Source organism: Lygodium microphyllum, chromosome 23 (assembly GCF_053477565.2).
Source record: "Lygodium microphyllum isolate KBCC chromosome 23, Lygodium_microphyllum_v1.1.10, whole genome shotgun sequence".
NCBI classification, from domain to species: Eukaryota; Viridiplantae; Streptophyta; class Polypodiopsida; order Schizaeales; family Lygodiaceae; genus Lygodium; species Lygodium microphyllum.
Genome location: NC_141157.1, coordinates 106,743,302 through 106,758,584, shown reverse-complemented (window position 1 = coordinate 106,758,584; position 15,283 = coordinate 106,743,302).

Sequence of the window (15,283 nt, the reverse complement as noted above, 5' to 3'; positions counted from 1 at the left end):
CTGGTTTGAGTGTTAGGAGAGAGAAAATGAAGGAAAGATGAAGCTTCAAGTGAGCTGGATATGGTCGATGTGAGATTAGGGTTTTGGACTGACTAAACTTTTGCTTGTAGTAGCGCATACACACGATCTTATGATGAAATATTTGATGAAGATGAAGCTTATATAGTGAACTTCCAAAGCCCTATAGCCATAGGGTAAATTGTGACGGATACTAGTAGCACACAAAGCATATGGACAAAGACAGGAGCAAATTCATCTCAGCAAGCTTGAATTTCCACAATGCTACCTTCCGATGTGTGTAATGTTGGGATCTGTCATGATGGACTAAAGCGTCTTGATCTGTAGAACAACTTTCCACAAGAAATCGAGTTGAGATATGGCCTGTAGATAGAGTTGTGAAAGCTCCAAGTATAGCAAGTCCTATTGGCTATGGCTACCAAGTAGGTCAAGTGGAGATGGAGCTGAGAAATGGAACCATGAGCTAACAATGAACTGACTAGAGGTGGAGAGGGACCAGAGGAGCAAAGAGAAGAGCTAATCCATCTCAGCTAAGCTTTGATACCATTGTTAACCGTCAAACAAACAAGGTGGAACTGTCAGATGAACAAGATGCAAAATCTGGAAAATCTAAAGCAGAAGACAAAGGCCAAGGCAAAAGTAAACGAAAGACAAAGGCGCGACATGAAAAATATGGAAACATAAGAAGTGCAAAAAAGTCCTAAATAAAGGGAAAATGCGCACAAGAAAAAGCGCAAGTCAATACTTTTGTAAAAGAGCGCAAGCACATCATGATTTAATTTAAAGAGCATCCGTGCAATTTGTAAAGGTAGATGGGCGGTAGGAAGGAAGCTAGGAAGATAGGAGGACAATGGGAAAAAGGGCCTACGGCCATGTAAAAAAGGGGATAAGGGGATGACCGCCCAAAAGAGATCTAGGGTTTTGTATATAAAGTTGAAAAGTGAATGAGAACCTCATTCTTGTGTGTGGCTAAAAGTGGTTCTCCTCTTCTTCTTCTTCTTCTTCTTGCTTGCTTGAGCTTGTGCTTGAGAGAGGGAGTATGAGAGTGTGAGGGAGTGAGTGTGTGAGGGTGAGGGACCGGGGAGGAGAAGCTCTCCATCTTCCCCTCTCTTTTTCTCTTCTCTTCTATTCTCTTCTCTTCTCTTCTCTTCTCTTCTCTTCTCTTCTCTTCTCTTGCTCGTGGCTATGGAGCTTGGAGATGGAGGAGGCTTGAGGATGCTTGAGCTAGCATCTAGGATCATGGAGCTACCGGCTTGTGCGAGAGAGGAGGCAACTCATTTCGGCATCAAGGTAAGCTCACTACACTCGTAGGATCGACGGTGCATCAGTTAGATGAGAGATAGCCATTAGAGCTCGCTTGAAACGCTTGAAACAATAAGCAATATGTGGGTCTTAGCGGTTGAGCGTGAGCTCCCTCTACATTTTGGTTCCATTGCCGGGACCAACGGATTCAAGCTTGAGCACTTGTGCACCTCATATCGAGTAGCAAAGTAAGGGATTCATCCCTGAAAATCGGAGCTTGAGATAGGTAGGAAGTTGGATTTTTTTAATCTTCGAAGCAAGTAAGTATTCTAGGTTATTTTGTTTGTTTGATGATTGGAAAACATGGAGAAATCATTTCAGTTTTTTGCTTTCAATTCTTGTTGCATTTAGCATAGGTTAGGATTAGGAAATCGAATCGAGAAAGGGTAAGGTTTATCGTTGCAAAACAGGGCACAAATTATGCAAAAAATGGCAAAAAATTGCTTGGGATACTTAATATTGGCAAGTGAGTGATTGGGAGCGTCCAAACCTTATCCAGGAAGGGGTTTAAGAGCCAAGAGGCCAAGGGAGAGCTCATTTGCAACCCTTGCAGTGAGTGAGAAAGAGAGAGAGAGAGAGAGAGAGAGAGCTCACGGAGAATTGATTCAAACTTATCGCCAGAGAGCCTACCAATTGCTTCAAGTATATCAATCACTTCCCCTTGCACCCTAGTTGTGATCTGGAAGGTTGTGTGTGAAATGATTAGCTAAATCGTCAGTTTCGATCAAAATCACCTCGACGTTGCCTCGTCGCGTTCAACTCGGCCCGTTTGAGTTGCCAGTTTTGGGCCAAGTCTCAAAATCGGCCCTCGGCCCTTTGTCTTTCGATTGACTTGGGCCAAAACCCTACTCGGCCCGTCCGAGTGACATCACTCGGCCCCACTTATAAACTCGATCCTCGATCGACTATCACGCTCAGCCCTTGGCCCGGCCGAGCGACGCCCTCGACCTGCGCAAAACTTGGCCCTTGGACAAACCTGATTTTGCCCTCAGCCCGTGTGCTTCAGCCCATCCGAGTAGACTCCCTCGGCCCATCTGAGTGACCCCGTACGAGTGGTCCTTTTCGGCTCGTCTGAGTCCACCCTGTCCGAGTCGTCCATTCGGCCCTCGGCCCGTCCAAGTCACCCACTCGACCCCTGCAATTCGGACAAGTTGGACCAAGTGTGGACTTTTCCAAATTTTCCAAAAATTTGACAAAACCCAGCTAGAGCTCAGCTGCACAACCTGTCACGAGTCCTCCTGACGTTCAGAACTCGATTCTGGTGCAAGGAATAAGCAAAATCGTAAGGCGCAGTCGCTTAGCAGCTTGCATAGGGTGTCGCAAGACCTAGAGTCCTAGAGACAACCCGCTGAGCCACAAACCCCCCGAACCCTCGTAGAGGGGGCTCTCCGCACCTCCCCCACGTAGATTGGAGAGAAAACACGCGCCATGACAGGTCCTTCAAATTAGACCCTAGTGTAGTAATGGCTCTACATAGGCATGGATTCTCACTTGCAAAAGAGCAACCAAAAGCCCATACCCAAATAAAGACAAACAGAGACCCTAAAACCTCAATGGGCCAATCTAGCCAACAAGGGCAAAAAGGCCACACTACAAAAACACGTATGTGTTGCATTTGGATTACATCTAGTAAAAGCGAAAATCAACAACATCAAGATACAACTACGAGGATAACTAGATATGACATTCCTGACAATAGATGCACCTTGAATAGCACTGCACAGATGATCCAAGATATCAGTGGAGAATCTACATTTGGTCGTGCAGTTGGGGACTCAAGGGCATTTGTCAGAAGGCTTAAATTTATAAGCCAAGACCCGGAAGATGAAGACATAGTACCGCTTGCTTATCTTAGGGTCAAACTCACCATGAAAAGAGAGCACATTGTCGATGCTCTGATAGATGAAGGAGCAGATTTTAATAACTTGAAGCATGGACCCTACTAGGCCCACCAGAGCTCAGACCGACTAATGCAACTCTTAGTCCTTACAGGGGACACTTACAAGCACTTATAGGGAAGTGCAAAATCCTTCTTGACAATTGAAACTGAAAGCTTGCCTATCCTATTTCATGTTCCTCCAAATAGTGCTAATTGCAGAAAGGAAACCCTTCTAGGAAGACCCTTCAAAAGGGCGACCAAATGTTAGGCCGACTATGTAGCACAGAGGATACACTTGACACTAGCGGGTGTGAGGATAGTCACAACCTTTAGCAAGGGTGACCTCATCGAACCTCAAGGGAAAGGAAAGGAAGGTGATGGCATAACATGCAAGCCTAGTAATGAGAGCAAGGACATGTTGAAAGAGTTGATACAAGCACAAGTTGAACAACGAGAACCAATGAGCGAGGCCATGCTTGAAACAAGGAGGTCGGGAGGCAATGCCAAGGACAGGCTTCATAAGAAGGCTAATTGCTCAACAAAGCAAATGGCACAATCGTCTAACAGTCGCGAGCAAATCTTTCAGCTAGTGCCAAGTCCACCTAAGAGTCCCAGATCTCCTGCACCCTCTCTCCCTAAATGGACATAAGAAGCACAACAGCAGCCGTCAAGTGCAACTACTCAATCCCAACCCCTATCTTCGTCTAAGCTTCTAGATGTCCAAGAGGTGGAACATGACACCACCTGTAGCTCTCGGCCCAAGGATATGCCTATGCAACCTAATGTGACTAGATCAACTGAGGCTCGATCTGCACAAGTGAATGCACAAAGGGCAATAGAAGGCACGGCCACTTCTGATCTTCTTAAGGACTTGACACTGCAGCCTACCAATAATGGCCAGTCTGCTGAACTAGCCGTTACTACTTCCAATCAAAAACTATAGCAGTCACAACCATTGGCCATGACGATGCCCCTTGCAGAATGTGTCCTTAGCCATTCACTAGTGGAAGAGGTGTCACAACCAACATCCTTGATACCTCCAGCATCACGTAAAGCCTAGGCTTGAGGAGGAACCTCTCAAAGATATGGCCAAGGAGATGGCGCATCTGACCAATCAACCTAGCAAGGCTGTTCAACAGGTCACAGCTAAGTCCCATGAGAGCACACTAGAGAAAGAGAGTGCTAAGGCCCAACCAAGCACATCAACGATCGACCTAGTTCAGGGTCCTGAGTCCTTAAAGAATACACCACAATTGCCCAAGAAAAAGAGGACAAAACAATGGAAACAATGGCAATTGCAAGTAGTGGTAGACGCCAATAAGATTGAGACCAAGAGCACTGAAGAGATAAGGAATAAAACATCAAGCCCATCCACCAAGGAACCCATTGCCATCTCTCCTAATAGCGGTGAAACCTCAAACACATCCATGTGCTCTGAAAAAGCAAAGCAACCATTACCATCAATGGTTGCTTGCAACACTCAATCCACCGACAACAAAACTCGCATTGACCAATCAAGAGTGGATACAACACTGTCACAACAGGGTAACAAGACTATACCGGTCACATCCAAGGAGAACCATGATACAATAGCAGGAAGGCCTCAGGAGAAACATGGAAACCCTAAGAGCATAAGCAACCCTAGCGTTGACCAATCTTGCTCATCTAGGCCTGAGCCCCCAGCTATGCTAAAGCCTAGGGAAACTCCTAGAACCTTGCATGAGATAGCAACCGAGCAAGCCCTCGTTGAACATAGAAGTGTCGCAGAATGCTTAACTGAGTTGGATGCTAAGCCCAAAGTGTTCGCACATGTCTATGTCCTAGCAAACATGGGCGCATTCCCCAGGGAGTAGCTTGAAGAATACTTGCCATTTTCCCTATCCTAAGAAGAGTAAGAACATCTTGACGAGCACTATGACAGGCTCATGCATGAACGCATGCGAGTCACCTTTGCCGAGGAAGTCGACGAACTATGCCTAACTGTAACATTCAATGATGTGCTCTGTCAACCAAATCTCTTAGAGATAGAGAAACTAAAGCGACAATCAGAGGGTCGAAGTCAATTTGAAAAACATTGGTTTGAAGACTGTGTTGCAATGGTAGAACTAGGAGCCCAAATTATGACAGTCTTAGAGGAGCAATTGGCCAAATGGCGATCTCAAAGAGACCCAACCTATGTGGCACCAACTTCCTTTCGAGTGTTGACTGCCATTCGGGGTACGAACTTAGCTAGAACTAGCCAAGAGAACTCTCTGGCTGATAAGATTCTCATTGAGGAGGAGTTACATGTTGCCAATAGACTCAGACAAGGGGCCATGCTACTCGATGTTGCAAAATATCTATCGTTATTGAGTAAGCTGCCATGAGTACTGGATGTGTATGCCACACTCTAGTACAATTCGAAGTTCTACAATTGGTTTTATCCTCATGAAGTGACATGGATTCATAAATATGTACATAAATACACAATGAATTTTGTGACCCTGTATAGATAATATCAACACACACAAGCAATGATAGTCAAGCGTAGGGAGAAGAGTTGGGTTTGACAAGCTGAGCTCCTTAGGTCCTCCTCTCACCACAGATTTATAAGTCATGTGACCATTCCCGCCTCCAGGAGGAGGGCATGCAACCCTCATTACCGCCATACGAAGCTCTGACCAACATCTCTGATGGTATAGATGGGACAGCGTCCCTTTCTATACACCTTTTCCCTTTTTTGGTCTATCCTTCTAGGGATGAGCCCTACTCCACTCCATGACAACCACTCCGTGCAACTTAGCATAAGCCGAGATCTGCTAATGGCTGGAGGCAAAATGAACATCAACAGGGGGCTGTCCCTCTACAACAAACATTGTATGCCTCACCTCACTCCTCCTTGTCATATGCACTAGATAACCCATTGTATAATCCCTTCCATGTGAATAGTTTTATCATGCCTCAGGGCCTAATCCTTGGTTCCAATTTGTAGGTCCCCCCATGGTGGCCGACATGGAGCACCTAGTGTAGTTGGCTTGCAAGGACGCTATCCGTAGTTAGAAGGAGCATGCAACACAAGCTCCTTCGCCAAAACACTACGTACCTACCCTTGAAAGGTATGCAAAGAAACGAGGCCCCAAGCAACACTGCCCCAGATGTAGGCCAAAAAATCCTCAAGCCAGGGGAATAGAAGCTCAAGGAAGCACACGGGACGTGGCAACACCTATCGTGCAGGCCCCCACCAGACGCTCAGGCACTAGGTGCTTGAAAGAGGAGAGGGCAGCTCGAGACAAGCACGAATTTGATGCGTTGTTCAAAAGCATTCTGGAAACAGTTGTGGCTAGAGACTACACCATTCAGGTCCCGGCTGACATCTTCCCCGCCCAACCTCACAGGAGCCCCTCACCAGAGCAGAGCCTCAATCACCCGACCACCCAGACTCACCCCATCTCGTACAAATAGAGTAGTCCCATGTTGTATAAAAGGCTTATCAAATGCTACCTGGCCATGACTTTTTGTCTCTAAATGGTTAAGTGCTAACAGGTTTCCAATTGTACAAACTTTTTATATCTGCGTTTAATATATTTCACGACTTTAGCAAAAGAAAAAGATAATCAAGCAAAGGTGATAAGTATCTAAGTCAACACCATGAAATTCAGATAAGTGATGTCTCTTTGTGTTGTACTAGTTTATTATAGTTGCCGCATGTGCCGTGCATGTACTCTCATGAAGTGACAAGTGGATGCAGAATGACAAAGATCTTTGTATGAAAGTGCTCAATATCCAAGACACCGCAAGAGCACCAACCCCACAAAGAGCCGCGACAAAGCCACGCTACCGAAAGTGAAAATCACCCTTGTTGATCACCCACATCACATGGCCCAAAGCATGATCATAACCACTTTCTCTTTCTGGGTTACACTCTACACCGAGCACTCACGGCAGCTCTTACCTCAATTGTACCAACGTCACACATTCCAAAGAGGGTTGCAAAATTTGAAGTGTATCTCCCCATCTCAACAACTACTTCTCCAACAATGAGGCTAAGACACACTCATCACTGTAATATCCATTTCCTGAGCCTTCGAAGTTTGACATTTCCCAACCCATTGAAAGGCTGATAGCCTCAACATATTGCAATGGTTGTACTCAAGCAAGTCAAAAAAAAAAGGAGAAAAAAGAATAAGAAAAAAAAATGAAAAGAAAACGAAAAAGGAAAAAAGAAAATAAAATAAAATAACGAAAATATAAGAAGCACCCATGATCACAGCACAGCACCTAGGGGTCCTCAAATTAGGTATGTCTAGTGACCTTGGTCGGCTGGCTCCATCCCTAGTCCCCTAGCCCTTTAACATCACCCACAATTGTTCAGGGCACATCAAGGGCAGGACATGCCTAGGGAGCTTGTCTCGCTTATGGTTAGACCTATCACCCTGACCCATTTGCACGATTCCCTCTTGCACTCTGCCTTAATACCATTGCAATCAATCGTAGTAAGCACCGCATGAATGGCCATGAAAAGTACATTGTCCTCATCACGCAGGTCCAATAGCTACCAGCTACCGAAAGTGTGGTGCCCCTATGTTCAATTATGCTACGTCATACAGTCACAACGCAAATAATGTCTCATACACCTTCACGTGTACTTCTTCTCAACATGGACAACTTTGCTTCACCCACACGTTGTTACGAGAAACAAGCCCGCGGTCTTCTAACTACATAATATCTAAGTATGCACGAGCACTGACATAATATCTGCACCGAAATATATACACAGTTTGGGTCCTCAAGTGCAGGACAATATTCTCAGCTTACTTAGAGTTCGACCTGTCTCCCAAACTAATTGAACTACGTCTTGTGCATGATAAAGAAGACTAGCACTACCCCTAGGGAGAGACCACATATGAGAGGTTTTCAATTGCAGGTATTGAAGACTCCAACAAAAGTGTCGTTCACTCTTCATCAACACTCACCTCCGAATTCTTATCCTTTATCACCCTGCAAGCCCTCCAAGAATCGTCATGTGTAGAATCCCCAACAAACCAACACTTGTGTTGGCCATCAGTGAAATCCCCAACAGAGTACAGCCCTACCACCAACTCCAACAACCCTACCACCAGCCACCTAGGCCACCAACATGCCCCCAACGACCTTTCTCCATACCACCACTAGCACTCCTCCACGGAAACCACCGATTTCCCTTCCACCCACATCTTCAATGCAAGCCAAAGCCTGCTACCTACGACGGTGTACCATGGGACTGGTATTCGTCTAGGAGGGGGGTAATGTTAACCATCAGATGAACAAGGTGGAAAATCTGAAAAATCTAAAGTAGAAGACAAAGGCCACGGCAAAAGTAAATGAAAGACGAAGGTGCGACATGAAAAATATGGAAACATAAGAAGTGCAGAAAAGTCCTAAATAAAGAAAAAATGAGCACAAGAAAAAGCGCAAGTCAATACTTTTGTAAAAGGGCGCAAGCGCATCATGATTTAATTTAAAGATCGTCGGCCGTGCCATTTGTAAAGGTAGATGGGCGGTAGGAAGGAAGCTAGGAAGATCGGAGGACAATAGGAAAAAGGGCCTAGACCACGATCGGCCATGTAAAAAAGGGGATAAGGAGATGACCGCCAAAAGAGATTAAGGGTTTTGTATATAAAGTTGAAAAGTAAATGAGAAGCTCATTCTTGTGTGTGGCCAAAAGTGGTTCTCCTCTTCTTCTTCTTCTTCTTCTTCTTCTTCTTCTTCTTCTTCTTGCTTGCTTGCTTGCTTGTGCTTGTGCTTGAGAGAGGGAGTGTGAGAGTGTGAGGGAGTGAGTGTGTGAGGGTGAGGGACCGGGGAGGAGAAGCTCTCCATCTTTCCCTCTCTTCTTCTCTTCTCTTCTCTTCTCTTCTCTTGCTCGTGGCTATGGAGCTTGGAGATGGAGGAGGCTTGAGGATGCTTGAGCTAGTATCTAGGATCGTGGAGCTACCGAGGTGTGCGAGAGAGGAGGCAACTCATTTCGGCATCAAGGTAAGCTCACTACACTCATAGGATCAACGACGCGTCGGCAAGGTGAGAGATAGCCATTAGAGCTCGCTTGAAATACTTGAAACAATAAGCTGTCCATGGGTCTTGGCAGTTGAGCGTGAGCTCCCTCTACAACCATGTGAAAAGCTTGAATCTAGAGCATGGCAGGAGCTATGGAGAATGGAAGATGAAGGCTAGATTCATGTTGACATAGAGACTATAGATACAACTGTTACATAAGGGCTCCATGATGGAAGCTTGGACTCATAAACACAATCTTGTGTAATGGTCTAACAATGACAATGACACTAACTAAAAGAGGAAAGCATCATGATATTGCATTACTCATCTAGAAAGTGATAGTCAAGTGCAATGCTTTATAGTAGTTGGGTTGTTCCACTCTCCTCACAGTGGATATGGGATTCAGGACATCTCTTCTTGGAGCATACATCATTTGTCATTTCTCAACAAGACCAGGGGATGACACTACATTGGATATCATTGGCATATGTGATATTAGACTATAATTTGAGACTGTAGTTTGGTATTAGTGCTTTGTTTGTGCTTCATGATGTATGTCATGCCCATTGTTTGACAAAAATCCTTATTTCAGTTGGAGAATTTGATGATGATAGATACCATGTATTTTTTTGGTGATTCTTCATGAAAGACACCCATACTTGTTTTTACTAGAGATGCCAAGGTTGGCAACCTGTACCCTTTGCTTGTTTTTAAGTTTATTGACTACGTATTGGATGTGACTAATATTTTTCATGTATCATTATGGCATCGTCACCTTGGGCACATGTCTTTGAAATTAATAAAATTATTGACCCATTTTACAATATCTATTGCCCTTGCATTATTCTTGTTTTGATTAGAGTGATCATTGTCTTTATGGCAGGTAGACTTGTAATTTGCATAAGGAGTCTAGTTCTATGTGTATGGTAGGTAAGCCTTTGGCTCTCCTAGTGTTTGTGGCTCCATGCCCTATTTGTCCTTGGGTGGTGTGAAGTACTCTGTTACATTCATAGATGATTTTTTAGATAAGCTTTGGGCATATCCCATTAAGCAAAAAATGTTTTGTTTATGTTTTAGGGTTTTCTTGCCATGATTAACAACTACTCTAGGTATATGCTGAAATGTCTACGATTTGACAATAGGGGTGAATATGCATCTAAGGCTATTGAGTAGCTATGTGATGAGAGGGATTTAAGGGAGGTGTGATGCCAAGAAGCATATTCCATGGTGGATTCCATGAGGTTTTTCAGTGGATTCCATAAAACTATATTTATTTGTCGGGCCTCGTACACAAGGTGGATTCCTTGTGCGAGAAGTTGACGAGGATGCCTATTCTTTTTAGGCGCCAGATTAATTTAACGTGCACATGGGTGGTTCCACAGTAGGTGATTCTACAAAATACATATTAAATTAATGGATGTTTATGAGTTTAGAGTGCACTCATATTAAATTAAGGTTAGGACAGAGTTCCAATCTATTTAATTATTTTGTAGCTGAAGACTACTAGGTATTCACTTTTTGTGGGTTTTATCTTGTTATTTTATAACAATTGTGAATGCTTCAATTGATGTGTAGAGTAGGAAGCGGTGGTATTGGGAAGCACTAGGCGATGGCGTGAATTCAAAATATCTAGAAATTTTATTTTTTTAATTGGCGCGCACCTTATCACTAAAGACGTGGCACCAATATTTATTTGGGCGCGCTTATTTACTAAAGCACTTGACAAATATTTATTATTTTGTATGTGCATAGGCACTTGGTTGAAATATTTCATTATTTGACATTATTTATTTAAAAATATTAAATAATTTTATCATATAATTATTTAGTATTTAAAAATATTTATTACTCAATTAATTAATATAAATTAAATAATATTTAACAAGATGGTATCAGTTAGCTCATTAATTAGATATTTAGTGTATCGATCAAATTATATCAATTAAATTATTAATTAATTTTTTAATTCATAATAGTCAGCTTGTTTTTTAATTCATGTATATCAACTGGCTTATTGATTAATTAAGTATTATAGTAATCAATTAGTATGAAGTGAACCATTGGTATATTAATATTACTCAACTTGTTTATTAATTTATATATTACTATTTATCATTTCATATACATCAATGTATTGCAATAGTAATACTAATTAATCAGTTAGTATGATTGTACATTAATACGTTAGTTGTATGGGATTTTTTTTAAAGGGAATGAAGAGAGTGCAAGTGCATGTGGGTTAGCATCATTCTACCCACCACCGAGAAAGGGATCATTGGCGCACCTGCATCATCTATCTTAGTTATTTGGGTTTAGGGTTCAAGGTATGAGAGAGAGAGAGCGTGTAGGCCAGGACGGCTGATGAGAGAGAGTGCATGTGGATTGGGATCATTTTGTTGCCAAAGAAGGGGTTGCCGGCATCCCAATATTTGGTGTAGAAAAATATGACTAGCACCCCCCCTTTCTCACATCTCTCTCTTCATATGGCACATGTCTCCCTTTCTCCGTCTCTCTCTCTCTCTCTCTCTCTCTCTCTCTCTCTCTCTCTCAAATGCATTTAATGCCCCACAGTGTCAAAGTGGTTATATAAGGCCACATACCCTCTATGATACAATGCCTCCCTCTCCCTCCCTCCCTCTCTCCCTCTCTCTCTCTCTCTTTCTTCCTCCTCCTCCCCCTCACTCTATCCATCACCCCCCAGGCTCCCTCTTGGTGCTCTCCAACTCTCCCCCCCCTCTCTCCCTCCCTCTCTCTCTCTCTCTCTCTCTCTCTCTCTCTCTCCATGGCACCCACATCCACTCACAGACATACTCTCTCTCTATCTTCCTCTTTTGCTCTCTCCCTCCCACACAAATCTTTCTATCCTCTCTCTCCCTGACACACACACACACACACTCTCTCTCTCTCTCTCTCTCTCATATCTAGCATCCATATCCATATATAGACACACACAAGCACTCTCTCTCTCTCTCATGCCAAATTCTTTATATATATAGCACTCGCACACATGCACATGCATGTACACTCTCTCCCTCCCTCCCTCCCTCCCCCTCTCTCTCTCTCTCTCTCTCTCTCTCTCTCTCATGCACACACTCTATATATCCTCCTCTCTCTCTCTCTCTCTCTCTCTCTCTCATGCACACACTTTATGTATCCTCCTCTCTCTCTCTCTCTCTCTCTCTCTCTCTCTCTCTCTCTCTCTCTCTCTCTCTCTCTCTCTCTCTCTCTCTCTTTGTATATGACATACACCCCCACACTAAGTCTTTCAATGACACCCATATCTGACATGAGTATTTGTGCATGTGTAGGTAGCTTTGGAAATGGAAATGGATCCAACATCTAGTGCTACACCAAATACCAAGGTCCACATATATGTATCGTCCCTCTCTGCCAAACCTATTATGCACTACATAAGTAGTCGGTTCCTAACGTTGAAGAAGGAAGACATTTGCAATGGCAATAGCTACCATGTTCTTGCTATCACCCATGCAAATGGTTGAATACAAAGCACGCCGGTCCATTGTAACAATCACCATGAGGTTGTCTAGGTATATGTTTTGGATACCTTGGTCTTGCAAGACTATCTCATCAAACAAGGAAATGGGCCTACTTTGCAGCCTTCCTCCACCATAGACCTCACCCAAAGCCCTTGTAGCATTGAGAAAACAACAATCATCGTGGAAGCCTCACCACCCCCCTTGGACATTGAGAAAAACAAAACCATCCCTATCACGCTTGATGTGGAAGAGGAGGGGATGTGACAATCCTCTTATGTTGTAAGTGTGGTTGAGTACATAAGGTTTTCAGGGGGCTGACACCGAGTCTTACGTCATTTGCTTCAGAATACGAGCACTATAGAGAGAGTGGAGGAGATCCCAGTTTTCTATGATGGCAATGTGGCGTACGAGCTTCCACCAATAGCAAACAATATGTGTCCAATGGAGGGTATGGAGCAAAAGTACAATGGCCATTGTTGGACAAAGCCCACATCAACATCGATGGCATTCCTCGGTACTGTTCGCCGAAGCAAATGTATCGGAGAGCTAGAGTGTCCCAATAGAGATTGTACTGGCAGGTCGATTTTTAGCTCCCCAAACAAGGTGGCATGGACAAGTGCAAGATTCTTCATTCACTCCACTATCATTAAATTGATTACAAAGTCGCATGACATGGTTCTAGTATCCTATCGCAAGTAAATCACACTAATCAAGTTCAAATGCATGCCATGCAGGTAAAATCGGTACAACCATACCGACTGTTGGAATGTCAGCTGTTGGTCTTGGAAGCCTTGGATGCTTCTATTGTAAGAACCCCCCCATCCTGCTCTCCAAGTGTGCGTGTGTAGTGCATTATGTAATGTCAGCAAGGCCAATGTCAAGATTACTTATTCATCAAGGCACACATAACCATGAGGTGCAAAGAGACACATGTAGAGCTAATATCAAAGAGGTGCGAAAGACTGTAGAGGAAATGATAAGAGACTTTAGTGCAGCTGGACCTCGACATCTACAAATGACTATGGCTAGAAGGCTAGTGATGGGTTCCTTGGTTTGTGAGCAAGGTGTCCCCATGTTTGACACTAAACTCTCGACGATGCTCGAGGAACTCCAACCACTCATTCAGAGGAACAAGTAACATATTATTCCATTCACAACACATTTCAAAATATCTTTAAAAGGCCATGCATATGAAGATCAATATTTTGTGCATGTAGGTTCAAACACATGGTCCGTGCAGCATGCGATGAGAGTGATTAGGGAATGGAATCTCGTCTTCTAAAGTTAAAGCAACATTATGCATACAGATTTTTCCATGGTAGTCTATTTCCTAGGCAAGAAGTTGACAATGATAGTAGGTGCTTTATATTCAAAATGTCAACAACTGGGCCAGCCTCAGGGGTTGACTTAGTGAATCGTATGTGAAGGAATGGCACTGGGGGCCTATGCAATAGTTGGATATGCTTTGACCACGTGCATCGCATTAATGATTGGACCACCATGGCAGCACATGTGTATGACCCAATGTAGTTTCTCGTATCTAATTCTACCGTCACAACACAAACTTAAGCAACATAGTTTTCCTTACTCTTCCATTCCTTTCTTGTGTTTCTGTAGTGTACAAGAGTTGATGACTCTGGCAATATGTGAGATAAAAGAAGAAAATACAGATGCACAAGCTCTTTTTTGGACAAAGATGATTGAGGTGATGAAGAAGTGTGGACACCCAAACATTGATTTTCGAGGATTCATGGCAGACGAGACACCTTCTAATTGGAGGGCCATCCGCACAGCGTTCAATGGTGGTCTAGACAACGTAATGCAAGGAAGGGAGAGATCTTGCTTATTTCATTGGGAACAAAGTCTCCAAATACACACATCACAGTATATGCACAAGAGTTTTCAAGATGAGCATAAGCACTTGTGCTGCATGTGGAGGTGTGCAGTCACAGAAACTGATGCAACAATGCAATATCGATTCATTTGGGCTTGGTGGACCTCACGGAAAGTTGCGGATTGCAATATACCAGCAATGGATTGTTGGCTTAGTTGGTGACATATCAGATATCCACGTTGGAGGCGGCACTTTGTCAAGGTAAGACTAGTTTGTAATAGTAGGATGTGACGTGTGGTGCATTTGTTTTCTCACACTCCATACCTTCTCGTGCTATATTTTTCTCTAGGTGGTGGAGGATATTGCTCATATGCCAATCACAAACTTGGCAGAGCCAATGCATGCAAGTTGGTTGGCAAGGGAGGGATTCAAGGGATCTATCAGCTTGTACGATGCATGTGTCAGTGATTTGGCCAACACTCTACTACAGAGCACAAAACGACATGCATTCATTGGTGGAAAGTTCCATGGTGTATGACCCAGTGTAGAGAAGCTTTTGAGTCGACTACAACAAAGAATTAGCCCCACACCTCTAGCAATGGTAAGGATGGTTGAGGAGGTGGCAAGAGGAACTGAATTGCATAGATGTCCCGATTTTCGAGGGGACAATGTGACTGTAGTAAGAAAACGCAAGGTTGATGGGAAAGCGGGGTCAAAGGAAGCCAATGCCTCTCATAGACCTGA